Here is a 23,019-nt window from a genome sequence, read left to right as displayed (position 1 = left end):
CCTGTTTAAAGTAGATTATTGTGTCTGGATCACTTTTACTGAACATTTTAATTTGAGCTGCTAACACTCTCAGTTCAGGTATTTTACACACCTTAACCTCAGACTGCTGCAGATATTTTTGCTATAACGACCTGCGTTTTATCTCATAATGGTGCTTTACATTACTGAATGAACTAGAACCACGAATTTCAGGAACATATGAGACAAACTGGTTTGAACTTCCCGCAGGAAGAATAAACAGACAATGATCTGTCCAGTTTTCACAAGTTACAAACCTTTTTTTGGAGTAAGCCATGTTGGGTCAAGCGTTTGTTTGTGTTTGGTGAGGATTTGGGTGCTTTGTAGGTGCATTATGGTCATTTCTGAGTCTTTCGCATACTCTGTGTATTTACAGTAAACTATCATGCTGATTGGCTCTGTTGAGTGATACATGTACACCCACTTTTAGGGCAAAAGTGCTGGCTGCTATGAGTTAATCTGGCATAAAACTGTATGAAACACAAAATATCTCAATAAAAGAGCGAGTTCTGACCAATGTACAGACAAAACCAACTTTTTTTATTTTTTATTATTCATGTTGATCATAACTTTATTATCATATGATGTAATTAAATCAACATGTGTGACACAAACATCCAGGTTCATAGGAGCTGAAAAATCACTTGTTTTGTATAAAGATCTTAACTCTTAATAACTCTTATTTTTCAATGCACTGAATTTCTTCAGCAGTAAATTCACCTCTGAATTACTTTCAATTTTTTGACACAAACAAAAGTAGATAAAATAGATCATAGCTTCTATGAGGCACAGCTCATACTATATCCGGCATGGGCTGTTTTCCCAGAGGGAGGGAAAAAATGTGGCATTCCAATGCAGAATGGCACAGTAATTTATTTATTTATTTTAAATTAGCTCAGAAATTCATCAAAGGTTAAAAAAAGATCCTAAAATGAAGAGCAAAAACCAGGAATCAGTTATATAATTCACTAGTAGGCTACATCCTTGTGGCGGCTTCAGCTCTCAGCTTAGTGAGGTGTATATCGTCTAAGAGGCCAAAAACGAATTAACCGACAGTTTACAGCAGTCTGATGCTGAACAAGAAGGCCAGGATCTTCAGTTTTAACTGTCTCCAGGATGTTTGACAGTATATCTGTGTTTGTTCATGGTCTCATTGGCACCCACGCCAGCTTCATGACACTAATACATAAAGCATCCCACGCCCTGAGGAAACAACACAAAAGGAGCTGTCAATTAAAACCCATGGTTGATGCACCTTCCTCCATACATCTGCTAGAAGATGGAGAAGAGATGAGTAAAAAGAAAAGGACTAAGAGGAGGCGGAAAGGAGAGGACAGAATGGCAGAAGGGGAAACAAAATAAACAAAATAAAAGTAGATAACATGGACTCTCACATGGATTATAAATAGCAGTTCAGTAGCAATCAAGAATCAACAAAACTGTATAGATTTTATATTAATTAGTCATATAGACGAGAACTGTAACAGGACATTTGTAATACTGTTCTGTGGCTTTTTTCAAAGGAAGCAAGATTCATTCACTCTTGCTTAAAATGTTTCTTACATTTTTTTTTTTGAGGAGCCACTCTACTAAAAAATTAAAACACAAAAGCATAGTATTATGAAAAGTCTTGAACCATCCATTATTTGTTTATAATAAATTTAATTTAATCCAGCTTAAAAAAATTATATTAAAGTAGTTGAAACAAATGTTTTATGGTGTCAGTCTACACAAAAGTGCCCAAAGATACCATTTTTAAATCAGTTGTTTATGTAATAACCTCAGCAGCGACCTCATTTCCCCTCTTATCTGTTTCAACCACTCAGCATTTAGCATCACCAGTACACTAATCACCGGACTGATCATCTGTCATTATTTGCACCTGTTTCTCACTGGTTCATGCTTTAAGGAAAATGTGTTTTTAATCTTTGAAAGGTTCATACAGTAGAAACAAAATAATTTCTTCGAAACTGCTCAAGTACAGGGACTTACGACGGAGTGTTAGGGCCAAGATGGCCGAGATGAAAACTCAAAAATTTTAAGAGGTTTTGGAGGTTTCGAGATGTAAACTCAAAAGTTTTGTGTTTCAAACAAAAAAAAAGGGCACTTTACAAGGTCAGGCAGACATCACTTGTTTTGCATTATGCCTAAAGTGGAAGATCTAATCAAACTTTACTTTTCCCTTGGCTTGAGTAACAAGGAATACTTATTTTAGCTCAGAATCACCAGATCATCATAAACATCTGGACTTTGAAAATACATTGCTGTAAGTTGAACCTATTTTGAAGAAGACACCATACTGACTTGGATGAGGTGATTGCCTTTGTTTATCAGGAACTACAAAGCAGTGGACAGATTTAACGTTATCGCTGGTTGCATCAATTTTTTTTCCGATTTCAGTTTTTTTCTCGAAACTTTTGAGGTTTTTTTACTTGAAAATGTTAGGTTATTTTTCTCGAAATTTTCGAGTTTTCATCTCGAAATCTTTTCAACTAGGAAATTCCCTGCCCCTCCCCTTGCAAGTCTTTTTTTTTTTTAATCCCATCTTGGCCCTAATACTGCGTCGTAGGGCACTAGACTGAAAATGACAGACAAAAAGTGGTTTCTTTCCTTTGGAACTTTGGCTCTTTGAAAGCAAAATATGAAAAAATTAGGGGTGGCTCAAGACTTTTGCACAGTACTGTATTTTTTGTATATTTTCCCCTAAGCATTTTCCCCTGATCTCTATGTTGTGCATACTTATCTCTACTGTGAAAGTCAGCTAACTTTGAGAGTTCATGCATGCCAATTTTGTTGTAGACAGCATGGGCGTGACCTGCAGTCCAATAGCTACGTGGAGTTTCAGACTGTTTAAAAGAATTCTGCTTAAAAAGAGCTTAAAGAGTGATTGCAGTTGATACCAAGCTCATGAAGGTGTTATCCCTTGATCAAATTATGTGTTATAAGTTATGATTAAACTATAATGGAAAACCATTGGAACTCTTTAATCAAACTGACTATGAATTGACATGAAGAATATTCATGAGCTTCTACAGAAGACATGATTCATTTTCACAGAGATCATTTAAATAAAAAATTATCGTACTCTTGCTAAAAACTTATGCACATGACAGGTTTAATATAAACTTTAAATCATATAATTTACATTTTAATGTATGGATTATGCTGTTAAGTTTACAGTTTAAAATTAAATCGCACATTTGTTACAATTACAAACAGAATTTTTTGTAATCAATCCTTTCATGTTAATGACATTAAGAAATATTATATTTACTATAAAGAACAAAGGCAGTAAGTCAAGCCAAATCCACTTAAATAAACAATCTGGTCATTCAATTAAGAAGAAATGCATATAAATCTGCTGGTCTGGGCAGATGGTGTCCGTAAGCTGAGGCAGTACAAATGGCAGAACTGATAATACCGGAAGAGTTAGCAAATGCTCCGCATAAGAGGGAACAGATATTCAATGACCAATTTGTTTATTTATTTTATTTATTAGAGACAGTTATGTTTGACACACCATCTTCATTTAAATATTGGGAACACTTTAGAAACAGATCATTCGTGCCATTTCTATGCATGTCAAGATTTTGTCTTTGCAATTTCTTGCTACTGGCACATTGCAGGGAGAAATAAGTAACGATCTGGTATGTCTTAATGCAATGTGTCTTATACGACCTAATACACTGGGGAAGTGAGAACACTCCATTCTTTTGCTTTTCTAACTTAGCATCAGGGAGTGTGTGAGGGATTTTCTGTTTGAGACACTTTGCTTTAGATAAATATCTTAAACATATGACCAAAACCTACAATCACTAGGGTACAGGATGTAAGATGAGATAGATTTATGAATTGTAAAGTAAGATAAAGTTCTGCAAAAATATACCATATATTTTTTTCTTTTTTTATATTGTCAAACCAGTTTATATACAGTACTGTGCAGAAGTCTTAGGCGCATGCAAATAACTGCGGTAGACCAAGGATGTCTTGCAACAATGTCTTAAAATTAAAAAAATGCATTAAAAAATGCTATAAAAACAGTAATTAATAAAGCAATATCAATAATTGGTGTAAACATACTGGAACATATAGTCTTAGGTAAAATCTATGCAGTTATATAAGGAAGATGCTCAATTTACTGAACATCCTGCAGAACCAGCCACAGTCCTTCTGAGGATTTTGTTGCACCTGCTTCTTCTTTCATGCAGGAAAACCCTGAAGCTTTTTCTGTCTGAAAAGTGATCTTTTACATAATATACTGTTTTTTTTTCTGGCCTACAGATATTTTGCTGTAAGATTTTTTTTTTCTTTTTGCTGTAATGCTAATGTTTGAAAACCAGGATTTTTTTTTTACAGACATAATTTAAATCTATAAAATAAATATATTCCAGAATGTTTATAATGTATATACACACACCGAACAGTCTTCGCCACCACCATAACAGTGATGCAACACCTTCAGTGAGCCACCATAACAGTGCTCTTATACAGTACCTTCAGTGAGCATTGGCCATTCATGACCCTGTTGCCAGTTAACCAGTTTTTTTTAATTCCTTGGATTACTATTGGTATGTTCAATTTCAATTCAATTCAATTTTATTTATATAGCGCTTTTAACAATGGTCATTGTCTCAAAGCAGCTTCACAAAAAAAAAAAAAAGAATTTTTTTTTCAAGAAAAGAAAAGAAAAGAAAATATTTTGAAGTGTGTATGTGTGAGAAAAATGTGTCTAGATAATAATGAAATGAATGAATGATGAATGAAATGTCTCTGATGAGCAAGCCAAGGGTGACGGCGACAGTGGCAAGGAAAAACTCCCTGAGATGGCAATAGGAAGAAACCTTGAGAGGAACCAGACTCAACAGGGAACCCATCCTCATCTGGGTGATAACAGATAGAAATAACATCATGTGTGTTGTGCAGGTGAAAGTTCAATATATCAGAAGTTGTGTAGATTCAGTTCAGCAGTAGGTGCAGAGGGCAGATGGGGTCTGGATCACTGGAAGCACAGGAGCAGGATGTGTAGCTCCAGCCATCATAAAGCAGAATCTAGCTGGAGCAGGTTCTTCTCAAGATGCCTTGGAAACCTCGCAGGGTTGGCCTTTGTCTAATAAAGCTGGCACAATCTCCAGATGTCTCAGGATGGGTAGAAAAATACAGAAAAGATGGAGAGAATTAGCGTAGTTGCCATTCAGGATAAGTGTAATGGAGTATGAGGTTATGGGATGAGTTACGCGTATGCCAGATTAAAGAGATGCGTCTTGAGTCTACTTTTGAATTGGGAAACCGTGTCTGCTCCCCGAACACTGTCTGGAAGGCTATTCCAAAGCTTTGGAGCCAAATATGAAAATGCCCTGCCCCCTTTTGTAGATTTTAAAATTCTGGGAACTACCAGAAGTCCGGAGTTTTGTGATTTTAAGGAACATGGTGGATTATAGCGTATCAGAAGACTGGTTAGGTATGTGGCAGCTAAACCGTTTAAAGTCTTGTATGTAAGTATTACTATTTTGTAATTAATTCTAAATTGAACAGCTAGCCAGTGCAGTGATGATAATATTGGGGTTATATGATCATATTTTCTGGATCTAGTGAGAACCCTGGCGGCTGCATTTTGGACTAACTGTAGCTTGTTTATTGAGGATGCAGGACAACCACCTAGTAATGCATTACAATAGTCCAGTCTGGAGGTCATGAATGCATGAACCAGCTTTTCTGCATCAGATACGGATAAGATGCTCCTAAGTTTGGCAATATTTCTAAGATGGAAAAAGGCTGTTTTTGTGATATTGGAAATATGATTTTCAAAAGACAAGTTACTGTCTAATATCACGCCCAGGTCTTTTACTGTTGAGCTAGTAGTAACAGTACATCCTTCTAAACGCAGGCTGAATTGTGAAAGCTGTTGTGTGCTGGTTTTTGGGCCGATGAGCAATATCTCTGTCTTATCTGAATTTAGTAAAAGAAAGTTATTGGTCATCCAATCTTTTATGTCCTGGACACACTCTCTTAATTTAGACAACTTGGGTATTTCATCTGGTTTTGTTGAGATGTATAATTGGGTATCATCAGCATAGCAATGGAAACTAATCCCATGCCTTCTAATGATGTTTCCCAGGGGAAGCATGTAAATTGAGAACAGGAGAGGTCCTAAAACTGACCCTGACCACTGCAGCCTGGGAACCCAATTGTCTAGCCATTACAATGTTATTGTCCTGTTTTATCTTCTATTGGTGTAGTCCAATCCAATAGAAGAGCTACTGTAGCTCAAATTGAGAAAAAGGTTAATGCAGGTTCCAATAGAAATTTGTCAGAACACACAGGCCATTAACGTTTTAGTGGCAAAAAGGGGGACTTACTCAGTAGTGGGTGGTCATGAGGTGTATAAACAAACTTATACAAACAGTGTATACAATGCAAAGTGATACACATACAGTAGTTAAACATCCCGGTGCTATTATGCTCTATATTAACACTCGAGGATTGCCTCTTATCATCTCTAGTGGTAAAGTAAAATTACTTATTTACCAGTTAGTAGGAACTGATTGTTGCATAATGTTCATGACCTTCAGCATTCTTTTTCAATGTTTTTCAAGGTAATTGAAAACATTTTGTGTTTACCAATACAGTACACTTTTTCCTTGATCTAATTTGCTGCCAATTGCAGAATCACAATCAAGGAATGTTATTATAATAATAATAATAATAATTATTATTATTATTATTATACTCACACAAAATTCATTTTTGCTCAAATCTTTTGACATTTGACCTTTTTATCACTTTTGTCACTCAAAAAAATGCACAAAATATTTTCCACACCAGTTGAGTTGTTCTTTGTTCTTTGTGTGTGCTTTTTGCATGTGCATAAAATACATATACTGACTATTATTGTTTCTGTATTATTTTTCAAACTACTTTTGTTACCATTCTGCCATAAGGTCAGTACAACTGTAACATAAGTGAATTGAAAAAAAAAAAAACTGTCCATAACCTTGCACTTAATAAAAGATAAAAATGAATATAAAAATATATACATGATAAAATGTCATTTATATCATCGTTAAGTGTTAAGGAACTTCCAAAACAATACACTTGTTTCAGCTTTCCCTATGTCAAGCTCAAAATTATTCCTGAAATTTTCAATTTTCTTTGAAGAGAAAAAAAATACCTCATATTTTTTCCACCCTGTGTCTTTTTTTCCTTTTCTGTCTCATTCGCCGAGAGATGGAGCCTGGTGCAGTCTAAAATAAGACCCGTCAAACTGAAGACAATCTCCAGTGAAACATTGTCCTTTTGGTTGTTTAGCTAACAGAGCTTCACGACAAACCTCAGCTACAATAATTAAGATCTTCCCAGGCTGTCCCAGGGGCAACCAATAAGAATCAAGCGCCAAGGAGCACTCCTGTCCTTAGGCCAAATGGACAAGAGCAAACTGTATGTTATTTTGATTTTTATTCTCACTATTATAAAAATATACCAAGGAAATTCGATATACTGTTAACCTTAAAGTACAGTGGGGAAAAAAGTATTTAGTCAGCCACCAATTGTGCGAGTTCTCCCACCTAAAAAGATGAGAGAGGCCTGTAACTTTCATCATACTGTAGGTATACCTCAGCTATAAGAGACAAAATAAGAAAAGAAATTTAGGATTTTTAAATAATCTATTTGCAAATTATGGTGTAAAATAAGTATTTGGTCAATAACAAAATGTAATCTCAATACTTTGTTATATACCCTTTGTAAGGGCCATATTTCATTCTTGTGATTTGTTGTTATGTTTATCTTATTTCAGTTTATTAGTTAAGCATTAAGCATTAAGTATCATACATATAATTTGTATTGTGACATCATTTCATGTGTTGTTCTGTGACATCACCCCACAGTTATGCAGTTCCATGTCTATCACGCATGTTAGTTGTAGTTGTTGTTAAGACACGGAAGGATACAGAAAGGTGTGGAGCACACAAGCTTTTGACCGTGATAACGTGAGACAGTAAGCTAAAAGGAATACAGTAAAATAAGTTGTTGTAACTGTAATCTATCGAAGCTACAGAACACAGCAAGCGACTTGTCGTGACTACAGTGGATTTATGCAAGAAACTGTAACAACCGTTGTTTTTGATGTTGGAAATAAACAAGAGACAAAGAAATCAACGAAACGTCTGATGTCGTCAGTGACACTGTGTAACTAAAGACACGCGTCAGAACTTGTGAATAACATGCACCTACACCCTTTGTTGGCAATGACAGAGGTCAAACGTTTTCTGTAAGTCTTCACAGAGGTTTTCACACACTGTTGCTGGTATTTTGGCCCATTCCTCCATGCAGATCTCCTCTAGAGAAGTAATGTTTTGGGTTTTGGGTTGAATGCCTATTGTATTTTCTTATTTTATTGAATCTTATACTCTACCACTGTTTATTATATTATTGCTGTGCAAATTACCTGATGTTGATTTTATACACTCATATATTTTTACTGTGTTTATAACAATAATCAGAATCATTACCAATTAACTGCATGCTTGTAAATAGAAAAAAAAAATTTATTTAATTAAATTCATCTGAGTTTTATACTAACATATATTAAAGTAATAAACATTAATCAATTATAAGGGATAATTGTAGCTCCGCAGCATGCTTGTTTCTCTTTTAAAAGACGGTTTAATAGGTTTTGTATCTGCTTCCTGCAGTAATTGGGTGAACCCTGAGGTAAATGTTCCTCTTATGTAATCTCGATTTGTTGAACTACTGTAGGTTATATGATATTATCAAAGGAAAGCCTTTTAGAATAAAAAATTAACCAGGGCTGTCATTTAGGGTTTTATGGACTATTTTGCTTTTTCTCTTTCTTCTGGACAGTAAAATGCATTGTAGTATGACAAAAACCCTTAGGTAGACCTCTACCTTTTTACAGTTTCCAATTTTGATTAAGGTGTTCATTATGGGCAGCATGGTAGTGTAGTGGATAGCACTGTCGCCTTGCACCTCCAGGGTCCGAGTTCGATTCCCGGCCAGGATCAATTTCAGTCTCTAGTAAATCCTGAATGGGATGCCAACCCAATACAGGGCACAAGCACACACAAGCTCACCTATTCACACACTACAGGCTATTTCAAAACATCATACAATCTGGACTGCATGTGGAAAGAACCCAGAGTACCTGAAGGAAACTCAACAAGCATGAGGGGAACATGCACTCAGAATCAGAGGTGAGATTCTAAGCCCCACACTGCAAAAAAAAAAAAAAAGATCTTAGCAAGTGAAATCTTGCTAAGCATATCTATAAATGTCTTTCTCTACTGGCAAATAATTAGAAATAGGCTTGATAATCTTATATTTGAGTTGTTGTAATCTTATTTGAAGTAAGTATAGATAGGTTTGTCTAGATTCAAGAATATTTCACTTGCTAAGATGAAACATTTTGCAGTGTGTGCGTGGAGTTAGCATGTTCCCCCTGTGCTTGGTGGGTTTCCTCCAGGTACTCTGGTTTCCTTTCACACTCCAAAGACTCCCCCGACCCTCTATACAGGGTCAGCGGTATATGTGAGAGTGATTGCCTCGATTGTTATAGCTTGGTCAACCTGTACCCAAGTTCTCCTGTCTGTCCCGCAGAAGTTAATAGGAATCATTACAGTTTCTCCACTCTCAACAGTAATTCCTATATGTTACGCCATTTACACTTCGCACCTCAAAAAATAGTTACAATACAAATAAAGCTTGCAAAGACAAAAATAGCAAAAATTGGTTGGTTTTCTGTAAAAAAATAAAATAAATAAACACTGAACAAAATTCAACACAAGTACTTTGTTACAGAACATGAAATATGAATTGGCAATGGAAATAATAAGATGTGGAATCATGGATTTGTTGTTGTAATGTACTACTGGAATATCTATTATTATTCAAGCTCCATGCACTTTATGAGGCACAAGCTTACCCCACCCCCACCCCCCAGACTTAAACATTTAGACGAGTCACATCCACACCAGCATGAGAAATGAGTAGGTGGAAAAGGGAGTTGGGAACAGGGAGAAAGACTGAGAGTCAAAGAGAATACGAAATCGTGAAGAGGAAGCAGGTGAGCGAATTACAAGAAGGTGGTGGTGAGAGGAGAAAAGAGAGTGCAAGGCAGAGATTTTGCAGCGTACGTGATCTATCTCAATATCTGAGTGATGTGTGCATTTGCAAGAAACGTATGAAGCATGCGATAATCCCACAGCAATGGGACCGAGCAGAGGACAGTGCAAAACCCAGACTGTCAGAAATTTATACAATCAGGTAATCCCCCTCACCAAGTTCTAGTTAAACTAATGTCTATCTAATAATCACACTTCTTAAGCATTTTGGCTAAACGACCTTAAAAAGTTAGACTGTACACAAGTACAGTAAGTGCATAATTTATGGCACACTTTATTTTTACACATTAAAACGCTGCTTAGGCTTACAGTACATGATTTAATAGGAAATATTATATATAAATAGGTAATTTGTACAACTGACCTCCTGGAGCTGCTCTCTGTGCAGAAGTAGTCTTGCTTGGAAGGGTGTAAGCTCAAATCCCAGCATTCCTGTTGCAGGCTTGTGCAAAGCCCTTAAGCCTCAACTGCTTAGTTATACAAGTGAGATAAACATTAGTCACACTGGATAAGGGCACCCACTAAATTTTCTAAATGAAAATGAAACACAGCATGACACTAAGTCTATTACTGTCCACATATGCTTATGCACTGAACAATTTTATCCATCCTATGCATGTTTCAATACATTGCCAGCAAGGAAGACTTGTGTTGCATTAAAATAAAACAATGCAAAATATAAGCACTTTCACTAGGGGGCTCATTTAGTTTTCAAAGGGTATTCAAGTCAAACTGGGACTTGTGGTGAAATTTCTTCTGAATGAAGTCACAAACCAACTGGCATTTGCAGAATAGTAATAGACTTTTTAGCTGTTTGGCTGAAGTAAAACATTTGGATGGTACAAACGTTATAGAAAGCCGTAAATCTGTGAATGACAATCCTGTCCGAGGTGGCTCAGAGCCCACTGCAGTCGTTTCAATGAACATTTAGAAAGGGGCACACCTGTTCCTTCATAATCATGAGATAACTTGTCGACAATTTGTTAAAAAAGACACTTTTGTCTTTGGGAATTCTACACATGATCATTCACCATCACCACTTGCACATTACAGGAACTCGGCTGGGAGTTATTGCCACATCCCCCCTGTACAGTCCTACCTTTCCATTTCCACATGTTTGGGCCATTAAAGGAGTTCCTGGGAGGCCAGCATTTCAGATGTGATGCAGGCAGTCCGATCATGGATCCGGTGTACTGAGAAAACTTTCCACCTTGATGGTGTCCAAGCACGAGCGAAATGCTGAGAAAAGTGCATTAGTATAGCAGGGTATATACAGTTTTTATTCTCATAACTGTATTCTGTTTTTCTGCACAATCAACGGCCCTTACATATTAAACAGGCAGCATTGCACTCTTTAGAATAAAATTATACCCTTTTCTTGCGATGTCATTTGCTTCACGTAATGCAATTTCCACTTTCTTTGGTTTACTGGATGTGATATGAAGTGTAATGCCATTGCTTTATCCACCCGCAGGCATGTTACTACTTATAGTATTTAACTGCATTTAAATACTATTTCAAGTTATGAAAATCTGAACTCAGCTGGCAGTACTACTACGTTTTGTGCTCTCTTGTGGTGTGGGATTACATCATTTGTATTTATTGTTTATAGCACTCCTATGTATAATGTATACTGCAGCACCCATGCTTGTTTTCCCTCTTTCTTTCTGTTCTTCCTACACCTCTTTCACACTTGATTTTGTTCAGGTTGTGGAATGCTATGTTGCATACTGTACCGTATGAGCCAAATATAGCCTCATACTTGGATTGTCATGAAAGATAAAAATATCTGGCAAGTGTGTAATTGTTATTGTGGAAGGCAGCACAGGTTGAAATTTGCATGACAAGGAGAGCAGCGGAAGGCGGGAGTAGCTTACGAGTTGAGGGCACGGACTTACGATTGTAAGGTTATGAGTTCAAATCCAAGCACTATCAAGTTGCCCCTCCTGGGCCCACAAGCTCGGTATAAAATGTTCCTCAGCATAAAAGTGTCGGCAAAATGCTATAAATAAACACAGGGTTTGTTTACTTCCAAGTAACTAATTTCTTGAAAATTTAACTGATTTCAAATTTAAAACAAACTAAACACACAATATCAGCATTCTTGATATCGACCAGGGGAACAATATCACCCTGGGGGTTCTGTCTACTTATATTTCCCAGTACTTACTAATAAAAATGAAAAAACAACTTAAAAAGTGAAAGGGAAAGAGAGATTGCGAATTTATATATATTTAATGCACATTTTACAACCCCTAATTTAAACTACTTCGCTACTAAGGTCATAAATCAGAAAAAGGAATTTCAAACAACAAATACAATAAGGAACATTAAAATGAAATCCTGGAATGCTGTCACTGTGTATGCAGCTTTATGTAAATAATGAGACTCTCCAAACGAGGGAAGCATCCGAAAACGGCAAGTGAGTCTAGGGAGGAATAATGATCGTGCCAAGATTCCAGTTGCACTAGTCTTTCTGCAGAGTCAGGGACAAGAAAGAACCAAGTTTTGCTGAAGTTTTCTTCAGGCTCTGACGTCTTATGAAATAAAATCTCAAGAAAGACGTCTTCCCGAATTAGACCCGTGATCTACAATATCTACCAGTCATGCTTGCTGTATTACAGTACGAGAGTATGTTAAACTTTTTAGCTGACTAGCTGCCCAAAAAGCCTATAGAGTGTACATACTGTAAAGACTGGAATGGAGACCTCAAACATCTATAGTGTGGGTATACCTGTTGTGCGAATCAAAGAGCAGAGGAGATACAGTACTCAAGGTGTCTAAACTAAAATGGCAAGATAAAGACATAAAGGGGTTTCAGGTCACTGATTGACTGAGACACAGGATGAAAATACTTCGCTGGTAGGATCAAGATAATAATGGAAGTTTTCATATTTGCCGTCCAGGTGAAATGATTTGGGGTTAAGACACAACCATGGATATAGCACATTAGCAATGGTTGTAAGACAAATGTTCGCCAAAAGCCAAAAATAAGGCAAATGGAAATGTGTCTACTATTGATCGTGTGGCATATTGTTCTGATGTCAGAATATTGTGCATAGTGGATGTTGATCATACTTTTGATTTATTATAATAATTTAAACCACCTACATGCACATGTTTGTGATGCGAGTGGTCACTGGAGGCGGTTTCAGTTGGCCATGAAGACAGCCTTGCACTCGGCTCATGCAGACAGTTGTTCTCTAACAGCTTGTGGTTGCAGTCGCTCAATAGTTCAGGACTGAAATTCCCACAAATTCTTTTGTACCTGAGACTCCATGACTGCAGATCAGCCTCCAATAACAAAAGTGGAATTAATAACTTATACACCTCTCCTGTTACAGTATGACTGCAGAGCATTCTTATTATGCCATCAATTAGTACTTCAATTCTTAGTTATTCAATCATGTGGCAGTATACAGTACAATGCATTCAATCATATAAATGCACATGAAACTGCTAGAGAATGTGATCTCAGCATCTACACAACAGTAGGCACACGTTCATGGACGCAAATATTCCACTAATAATTGGCATAATAAGCCAAAAAGAATAGAAATCATGTAAACGCCTCAGTTGGAAGTCTGACCAGATCTGGGCCGATTAGAATGAATTTCCAATCAGGATTAGAGGCGGGGTGTAAACATTTAATAATTTATTTAATAGGAAAATAATAGCCATATAAACACATTTGAACAATTCGTTTCCCGCTTGTTGAAATAAATTGATTCTTTCTGCTCCACATGAGAAACATGGGAAAGTGACTTAACGAGGGATATTTCGCTTACATTCATGCTACAGTAGGTAAACTCTGTGAGAACAACCCTCTTCCTCTTGTGTTTATTTTCATCCACTGGGTCTCTGTTGGAGGAAGCCTCATTGATTGGCTCAATATTTGTCACACAGTAAAAGATCTAAATGAGTTTCTGTAATCAATCATAATGCAGAAGGCTGGAGTTGTTGAAAAAGATGAGAAGACTAGCTTAACCTTGTAATCAGACAGAATACATGCTGCACAGTGGGCAGAACCACTTTGCACATGTCAAAAATGTTACATTTTAATTAAAACAGCAGAAAACATCATCAGGTTCCAAATCTGTCAAATAAGGACAGGAATCTGAGGCTATAGAAAGTACAGGCTCAGTGAACCTGGACAAGTAAAGCTTGGAAAAATATTGCCTAGTCTAAACATGTATATAAATACAAATTTCTAAATATAGTGAGCGATGAGCGGGCCCAAGCACCTGCACCATTGCCATAAGGGCACACCATGTCATAGTGCTGATGCTATAGTGCTTTGGCCCTAACAAAGCGGCCAGTTAGCCTCTATCTAATGTCATAAAGTTAGTGGTGTCATAAACAGGACTACAACTGTCCAACAATGATCCCTGGTCATTCACCAACAGGTTTAAGAACCCATATGTGCAGAAAAAAGACTTTCATTTATTTATCTTCTATATCGCAGCCTTGTGTGTGGCAACTGAAAGTCCCAGGAGACTTTGAGCATGAGGTAGGGTACTGTACACCCTCGACAGGTCGCCAATCCATTGCCAGGCACACATACACCAGGCAATTTGGGAACACCAATTAGCTTAAAACTGGAGTACCCAGAGAAAACCCACCAAGCATGAGCAGCACACACACACACATACACACTGATCCAAGGCAGAAATCGAACTCTTAACGCTGAAGGTGCAAGGCCACAGTGCTGCCACTAGACATAAATCACCACATATTTATTTAAAATAAGGGCATTTGTGTTGATGGTAATATTACAAAATGGACAAATAGAAGTAGGCCTCTGCCCACTTTTGATTTGGTATTTAATAATTAAATTTGTACTCTCACACTTAAATCCAACTGACAGGTATCACCAGAGTAAACCACGCATCACAAATGTCATTCCTTAACAGCATGTCATCTTCTATCAGCATCATCTAATAAACTCGTGACTCCAACATTCGATAGACCCGGGAAAACTGAGGAATGGAAACAATTACTTCGGCTCTGCACTTTATCTTCATCTGATAACATCAGGTGAACAGGGAAAAAGCCCCCACTTATTTCTATTTCAGGTTTCCAGGGAAAAGCAAACAGAGGGTGTACCGACGACTGCTTTCCAAGAGCCGGATCATTTACAACAGAAAAGCCAAAGCCATTCCACACAGGAGAGTGGAAATGAGGAGTTTTAGGTGTGTTTGGATCTGCTCAGTGATTACCTATCATCACGAACACCAACTGAACCAACAAATGAACTTCTGTTTCATTAGATTAAGAGTTTAGAAAGCTTAAAATTATTCTAGAATTCCTTTATCATTAAAACTGAATGTTAACAATAAGGAAATAGTGTTTAAAAAATTGATTGAGGTAAATCTACTGTGAGTTTCTATGTGACATAAATAAATTGATATCTTTGCAATCAGTTAAATTGAATAATAATTATCATATTAAGCCTACTATAGCACCCCATCCAGGCGTTAACAGATGTTTGTTTGTTGTTTTGATGTCACCTTATTTTGAATCAGTAAACAATTTTTATAAGAATGGTTTTAAATGAGGGTGGTAAGGTAGCACTGTCACCTCGCACCCCCAGGATCTGGGTTTGCATGTGCATAGAGTTTGCATGTTCTCCCCGTGCTTGGTGGGTTAACACCTTTTTTTCCATTTTTAGTTACAGTATTAAACAATAAATGGGAACTAATTGCAGGAAGAAACTAAAGCTGAGTAAGCAACTGAAGAAACATCTGCCATAAGTTTTATGAATCTTTTAAGCCAACTACTTTGATTAAAGGGGTTGCTCCTGTCACTGAAACCTAATTCTGTGCCATACGTACAGTACAGTAGATGTATATAAAACTGAATGGTTCGAATCTCATCTGTCACTGTGCCTTGGTTATGTACGTTATACTGAACCCTAACCTTTTTATCTTGACCTGGTTTTTGGATTTTTACCCATACTCTCCTTTCCATTCCCTGCTTATTGTTGTGACCAAAGGTCTTCTTTGTGATTTATCTGGAGAAGTCAACAGTGTTAATAGTTCATTTGAAATTTGCTATCAGAATGGATTCACCTGGATTGACAAAAATGCCTGTAAACATAGCCATTGTTGCAGGTGAAAAGCAGAAATAATGAGCATAAACAAAAATGCTACTAGAGCTAAGCACACACGCGCAAACACACACACACACACACACACACACACAAACACATGGCCTGACTGAGCCATTAGCTGCCTAATTAACATTCAGTGTTTATGCCTTTTCAGTGAGAAGCTGATTGCAGATGGAAGTGTACAAGGCCTAAATGTTGAAATTTGTAAAGTGTGTGCACATTATTGGCCAATGTGTACCTCCAGCATGATTGAGAAAATGCTGCGTCAATTACACATAATCTCTCTCTCTCTCTCTCTCTCCGTACCAGGCTGTTACATAAGCTGTTCTTTTCTTCTGCTACCTGCCAGCTTACGCAGCACAGCACTCAGCCCAAATGGTGTGTATCAGCTTATCTGAATGTGCACTTGAGCAGAGGCTGTAATCATGCCAAATGCAGGTGCAAAGCCATGGGGCTAATCTTATTCAGTGACATAGACGCTAAATTTGTTTAGCTAGGACAACGTATATGGCAAGTCCGAGATTCTTCACAATCACACAGCCTGAAAGATGGTTTATTTAACAGCTAACAGTTTACAGTATTTAACATTAAGATTAACTTTAAAATACATTTCACTGGTAAGTCTATATGTACTGTATGTGTGTACAGTAAGTATGTATGTATGAGGGGGTATTACAATTTTAGAGATTAGTTTTCTAACATGCCAACAAGGCTGCCCTCACAGTCACAGGAAGCACCAACCTTCATAAGTTAGCGTGCCAAAAGACACCGTCCTGTGTACATCTCCATGACCAAAAAAGGCAGAGCAGGGTTATAGCTTAACCAAGTGCATGCTCATCATCTTTTCAACATTACCGGCATTGTGCATCAAGAATTCGTCCCCAGTGGCCAGACCGTCGATGGCGAATTCTACTGGCAGGTTGTAAGGGGATTGATGGAGGACATAGGGCTCATGAACAGAGATGATCTCGAAACTTTTGTGTGTTTTAATGTATCTATGTATGTACAGTACTGTGTGTGTATAAAAAGTATGTACTGTATGTATGTACATGCATATAAATCTGTCTACTTATCGATACACAGTGCATCTTAAAAAAATTAATATCATAGAAAAGTAACATTTCTTTTTTAATTTAGTCTAAAACGTGAAACTCTCATATATTCTAGATTCATGATATTTAAAGTGAAAAAAATATTTTTTGTTTTAATTTGAATGATTATGGCAGTTTATGAAAATTAAACATCCAGTATTTTAAAATATGAAATATTCCACAGGGATGTAAGCCACAGAAGGCGATGAATTGAAGGGAAAATGTATCTTGGAAAAAAGGTAAACAAACAACAATGGTGACCGCAAACTTAAGAAAATTGTCAAGCGAGGCCGATTTAACATCTTGGGAAACATGCCTCACGTGAATCACCATGCTCAGATATGGGAAATTAGCTACAACTGTTCTATATGTAGTATCAAGCTGCGGAACCAGAGACAACGTCAGAAGTGTCTTACTTAGTCTAAGGAGAAAAAGAACTGGATTGTTGCTTAGTGGCATTCATACTGTAGCAATAAAACTCTTCCTCAAGATGAATGAATAAATAAATAAATAAATAAATAAATAAATAAATAAATAAATAAAACGTCTTAAACCATTTTGCCACATTCCAGAATTGACCCTTAATAACAGTATACATTCATACGCCAGTATTTATTAGTAGTAGCAATATTTTATGTGTTAAGTAAAGTTATAAATGGTGTTAAATATTGTTTGCATTTACAGTAAATGTGTAGAATCTGAACAATCAATATACGTACAAACAATACATTTTAACATAAAAAGAGTTAAGTACTGTATTGTAGTTTGGAAATGTTCTTTGAGCCATGCAGTTTGCAAAATATCTTTTGACTTTATTTTTAGAATATTTCTGGAAAGCAAAAATATATATATATATATTTTGTGGAGAATGGTGTGACAGCATCTGGAATCAAGAGACTTGCCTGCAGGCCACATGTGTGTTTTTGTGGAAGGAGAGGAAAATGCAGTGCCAAAGAACAAGTAAGACCACAACCTGACCCCGATCTCTTTTAGTTTTCCATGACAACTCAAAATGCCCACTGAGATTATTTTCCATGTGGAGATTATAGCATGTCTCTAAAAGGAGAGAAAAATACTCATTGTTATTAGAATTTAACACGAGGCATGTAAGCAAAAACATATACTGATCAGCCAAAACATTAACACCACCAGTGAACTGAATATACCAGTAAGCTGGAGACAGGATCACGGGCACCCAAGGCTCATCCATGCCCAATGGAACAAAAGGCCAGTCTGTCCAGTTTGTAGAGCTAAACCAAGGTGGTTTAAATGTTAATGGTTTTGATGTTATGGCAGATTAGGCTAATTGGCATTCCGAAATTGCCCGGAGTGTGGGTGCCCTGCAATGGATTGACACCATGTCCAGGGTGTACTCCACCTAGTGCCCTAAGTCTCCTGCTATAGGCTCCAGGCTCCCTGCGACCCTGAATACAAGATAAAACGGTATAGACGATGAGTAAGTGAGTGACGATAGGCAATGATGTAGATGAGCATAAAACTTTATCAGTGCGTTTCCACCAACAGAACTGTCCCTCATTCAGTTTTTATTTATTTATTTATTTATTTGCACATTTTGTGTAACTGTAAAGGATGTACTGTAAGTGTGTTGCAGTATTTTTGAAATACTTAAACCAGCCCTCCTGATACAAACCTTTATACCCCGTTGCATACAACTTACAGAGATCACATGGTTCTTATTTGTGTGTGTGTATGTGTATTGCTTTTTTGCCATGAATTAAATATGATGTACTATTTAGTTGCAGTTGCTTCTATGCGATATTCAGTATGATTATGCTTAGAGCTAGCTTAAGGGTCAAATTCCTGACAGCCACAGAGCTCTTCAGGCAGCTAGTTAAATGCACAGCTTCGCAATTCCTCACACGGTGCAAACTGTCACATGTTTCTCCCTGACTGACAACCGGGTGACTTTTGCTGAAGCCACTGGAGCAAAACTCTTTTCCAGATTTTAATGGAGTTCTCATGGCAACAAAACCTAAAAAGATTTCTGCTAAACATTTCACACTGTGCTCCAGATTTGACTGCAATGTCTACATTAAGGTGCATATATTTCGAAAAGTAAGAAAACACAGAAGAGCTCTACCAAAGGAGAAGAACAAGATCAAAGCTAAAACACATGGAGACAAAAAAAAAAAACATGAAGTGTTTGTAAACCCGAAAAAGAAATAAGAAAGGCAGACGTCAGTAGAATGTAAAATAAAGTATAAAAGAGAAATATATATTTAAAATGTAAAAAGTAAGAATTTTATAAATAAAATGTATAAATTATATGGAATGTGCGATGAGTGCAATGTGCAAACAGCAGCAGTATGGGTCCTAACGGAGTGTGAAATAAAAATGGTGAGCAGCAGTGGTATTGGCCATCTTTAAAGTGCAATATTTAGTCCTCATTTATGGATGTTCAAGTCAAACCAGCACTTTTGATTGTGAAGAATAACAGAACACAGTTATGAAAGTAAAAACTCTCATTATTTTTCTGTATAATCCCCTTCTACACTAAGTCCTGCTTTGACTTGAACGCCCCTCTTTAAAAGGGTAGAAAAAAAAGACTGGTGAGGGAACATCTGTTGATAGCTGTTATAGCATAATAACACAAGCAGAACTGATCTACAGACTTTCAAATCTAATTTAAATGTAAAAAATGGATGTTTTTGTTCATCAATTAAAAAACAACGTCAGCACTGACAAACTGATGTGGTATAAGAGGAATTAAACATTTCGGAATGTGCTGTTATTGGGGCTGCGTAAATCGCATTATAGTCGCAAGGATAAAACACATGGTGTTGTACTGTTACAGGAAAGTACAGTAAATACACACACATACACACAGCTTTGTTGATTTTAATATTTGAAGCAAAAGATTCATTTTGCAAGAATACATTAGAACGTTTTTTTTTTAAGAAATTAGATATTCATACACACTGTATTTCTGTGTAATTAACATTACATTACAATGTCCCAGTCAACAGAAAGAGCTGCAAATGATGCCCCCTTAAGGTCTTATCTGAAATGGACAAATAATTTTTTTTTTTTAAACTTAGTTATTCTGCTAAGCATGGTTATAGCCATGTGTTTTGCTGTGTTTCTACCAGCTGAAGCCCACGTTGCTTATTGTCACTATTGCCTTTTTCCCCAAATCACAAATTCAGATTTATGGAAATAGGTTGTACAGGCAAGAAAGCGAACCCTGACAGCAACATTATTGGTCTATAATGTAGCATGTTTTGTCATCAGTGCCTCTGATGCATTCCTCTGAAACATGTTTACTTTGCCAATGCATCTGATGCTAACTGAACTCTCCTATAAACACGAGCTCACAGATGTCCATGATAGATAGTGTCGCTTTCAGCCACATGGCAGTGAGGAGTGATATCCTGCCCACCCAGGGAAAAAAGGCCTCATTTACTGCACGCCTTGAAAGGCTGGGGGCTTATAGAGGATTCTTACAAGATATTTGATAACATGTTATAGTGGCACAGTGGCCTTGCATCTCCAAGTCCTGGGTTCGATTCCTGCCTTGGGTCTGTGTGCATGGAGTTTGCATGAACTCCTGGGTTTCCTCTGGGTTCTCCGGTTTCCTCCCACAGTATAAAAATATGCAGAATACTGTAGGCTCATTGGCTTTTTTAAATTGCCCATAGTGTGTAAATGTTGATCGGAGGTCCTATCTTGGTCATACAAATGGGAATAAATACAATGGTCACCACTGGCCTTAATAATCCCTAGTTGGACTACAGATGTTCCTAGATGGATGGTACTGTACCAATGAGCATGCTGATGTCAATATTACAGTGTTATCCATGTAAAAAAAAAAATTTAAATAGGTGTTGTGCCAGAAGAAAGCACAAGTACTTACTGCTTAGTGTACATGAAAGTTGGATTCAAGAGCAGAAATAAAAGTCCTTTGATTAGACTATTAAATGTGAGTTACAGACACTTACAAACACACACAGAGGAAAAGGTTATGGTCTTGTATACCTTTTTCATAACAATATTATGTCTATATCTTAACAATAATTGATATATTAATAATTTTTGCACTGTAAAAGTAAGAAAAAAACAGTCTTTTACCATAAGAATCTGGACTGCATTAGGAAGTCTCTTTGATTGTAACAAAGAAAATAAATAAACTTTGAGCAAGTTGAGCAAGAAAAAACTGGCAAGGGAGGACTTAGTAATGGGAACCAGTGGCCTCCTAACATATTACACATGCCTGGGTCACAAGGTCACATGCACACGCTCTCTCTCTCTCTTTCTCACACACACACACACATTGCAAAATGTGAGCAAAAAAAAATTGTGCAATTTATCCACACTGCAAGCAAGTGATTGAAAGGGCACCCTCCAATATCACAAACATCATATACCCTGTGCACTCCATTGGTTGGGCACTGGTTTGTTCAATAAAAACAACCACAAAAACTAACAAAAAAGCAGCACAAAATAAACTAAATGAACAAGTAAACACAAACACAAACACACACACACACACACAAACACCAGATTACTCAAAAATGAGATGAGAGAACCAAAATATCCTTTAATGTAGGGCAAACCAACAGGGGAAACCTCAACATGATTTGGCAAAAACATTTCTCAAATATATGTTTATATATATAAATCTTTGTCAGGGAATCACCACACTGCATGTGACTAATGCCAGTTTTAAAAAAAACATGATGAATAAGAAAAAAATAAGAATAGATACCTTGAGAAAGATAACCTTTCCTGGCACCAGCTTCACAAAGGTTAATGAGCCCTTCGGGAGAATTGCCACCGAATACAAAGCGAAGTGAGTAACTGAGGCATGGAAAGAAGAAAAAGCATTCATTATGATCCACTTGCTATTCAAACTTACACTGGAACCATTTCCTCCGAGGCAAGGGTTGTAAAATGTTTGCAACAAAGAGCCTTCAGTCCCAGCCAGCCTGTAAATAACTGCCATCATGTATGTAGTGAACAAGAAACAATGTGTGCTCTTAGTAGCATGTCTCATCTCAAAGAAAATTTCAGAACAGTCTACCTCCGAAACGTCCACCTAAATCATCAACAACTCTAAGCTGTCACTAGTTCAGGCCTGTCAAATCCACCTACCACTGATTCACAACAGACTTCCAGAATGAAAAAAAAAAGTCCACTCAAGAGTGACACCCAACAATTACCTACCGCTCACAATCCTCAGTCTCCTGCTGATGTCAGAGTCCACCGTAGAAATGACAAGCCGAAGCAGAAGCCTCAGACCTCCTGGGAGAAAAGAAATCTCACAGTGTTTGTGTGAGAGCATTTAAATTCCCCTCAGTGTAGAGACCGAAAAGTTAAATTCCTCTAAGTTTTATATGAACTGCATGGGTCTTACTCACTGAGTTTATTGCAGACATTGACTTGAATAAAGAGTGATGTGTTGAAAGGACTAACTGGCAATGCACAGTATTATGGCGTGGAATTCATCCAAGGTTTAGTAGGAGTGAATCACTAATATTGGGCATCAATGTACGAACTTTATCACAATGATATTGCTTTGCATTTCACAATATTAAAAAGATTATTGAAAAAAATGAAATATGAAAGATATGAAAGAGATGAGCACACTTGGGTCTGAGCCTTGAAAACAGCAAAACATGTAGTCTTTCATGATAGTATTTGA

The 23,019-nt window shown here is 37.0% G+C and overlaps 1 long non-coding RNA gene across 2 annotated transcripts; it reads right to left on the bottom strand.

The window, feature by feature from the left end:
* Positions 1–537: 537 nt before the first annotated feature.
* Positions 538–22,625, bottom strand: LOC128542036 (uncharacterized). 2 transcript variants are annotated; one of them, XR_008365656.1, is made up of 5 exons: positions 22,542–22,625; positions 22,084–22,175; positions 11,254–11,393; positions 10,519–10,621; positions 538–1,221 (listed from the first exon to the last, which is right to left on the bottom strand). It is a non-coding gene; the product is annotated as an uncharacterized LOC128542036 (long non-coding RNA). The 2 variants fall into 2 exon arrangements; XR_008365657.1 differs by lacking the exon at positions 538–1,221 and adding an exon at positions 7,009–7,633.
* Between the last annotated feature and the right edge of the window lie 394 nt (positions 22,626–23,019).

Source organism: Clarias gariepinus, chromosome 2 (genome assembly GCF_024256425.1).
Source record: "Clarias gariepinus isolate MV-2021 ecotype Netherlands chromosome 2, CGAR_prim_01v2, whole genome shotgun sequence".
In the NCBI taxonomy this organism is placed as follows: Eukaryota; Metazoa; Chordata; class Actinopteri; order Siluriformes; family Clariidae; genus Clarias; species Clarias gariepinus.
Note: the sequence above shows the minus strand (reverse complement) of the source record. Positions and strands in the feature narration are given on the sequence as shown.